This window comes from Centropristis striata, chromosome 10 (genome assembly GCF_030273125.1).
Source record: "Centropristis striata isolate RG_2023a ecotype Rhode Island chromosome 10, C.striata_1.0, whole genome shotgun sequence".
Classification (NCBI taxonomy): domain Eukaryota; kingdom Metazoa; phylum Chordata; class Actinopteri; order Perciformes; family Serranidae; genus Centropristis; species Centropristis striata.
Genome location: NC_081526.1, coordinates 25,400,166 through 25,401,640, shown reverse-complemented (window position 1 = coordinate 25,401,640; position 1,475 = coordinate 25,400,166).

Below are 1,475 nucleotides of genomic sequence, written 5' to 3'. Positions count from 1 at the left end.
TTTGTCACAAGATAAAACAGACATTAAGGAGTTAATTTTTAGTTAACTCAATTTCGATTGAAAATGCAAATGTACTGTATAAAATAACAATAGACTGTATAAAATAACCACAGACTGTATAAAATAACAATAGACTGTATAAAATAACCACAGACTGTATAAAATAACAATAGACTGTATAAAATAACCACAGACTGTATAAAATAACAATAGACTGTATAAAATAACCACAGACTGTATAAAATAACTATAGACTATATATAATAACCACAGACTGTATAAAAATAACCACACACAGTTTAATATAACCACAGACTGTATAAAATAACATATACTGTATAAAATAACCATAGACTGTATATAATAACCACAGACTGTATAAAATAACATATACTGTATAAAATAACCATAGACTATAAAATAACCATATACTGTATAAAATAAGACAACAGACTGTATAAAATAACCATAGACTGTATATAATAACCACAGACTGGATAAAATAACATATACTGTATAAAATAACCATAGACTGTATAAAATAACCATAGACTGTATATAATAACCACAGACTATATAAAATAACATATACTGTATAAAATAACCATAGACTATAAAATAACCATATACTGTATAAAATAAGACAACAGACTGTATAAAATAACCATAGACTGTATATAATAACCACAGACTGGATAAAATAACATATACTGTATAAAATAACCATAGACTGTATAAAATAACCATATACTGTATAAAATAAGACAACAGACTGTATTAAATAACCATAGACTGTATATAATAACCACAGACTGTATATAATAACCATAGACTGTATATAATAACCGCAGACTGTATATAACAACCATAGACTGTATATAATAACCACAGACTGTATATGATAACCATAGACTGTATATAATAACTATAGACTATAAAATAACCATAGAATGTATAAAATAAGACAACAGAGCTGCCCCATAGACTGTATAAATAAGAGCTGCCCCCATGGCCCCGCCTGCTCTCCAGCTCTCTGTGCTGCTTCTGATAGGTCACGTGATTTACTATAAGCTTGCTAGCTTCACGTACCGCCGGACAAGTTTTAATAATCTAAAATAGCGTTTCCTTTGTTTACTCAAATTTTGACATGGATTTAAAGGTGCAGTCTTCTCACCACCTGTCAGCTAGGCAGATTGTGTATTCTGTATACTATTATTAAGATCTGATCGATTGGTAGATGTCAAATTTTCAAACTACCAAAATATAAAAAACACAATCCTGGTCTTTATCCTCATTTATCCATACAGAACAAGTTGCTCTGTACCTCTTTGTCTGCCAAATACAGCATCCTCGAGCTGAAATAGTCTAAGTAGTGTTATGTTGTTGTTATTCGTTAAGCATCCGGTCAGTGTGGCAATAGCGTCATCGCCCTGTCATAGTGAAAGTACAATTTAACTAGCGTGCCGTAAAGGCAG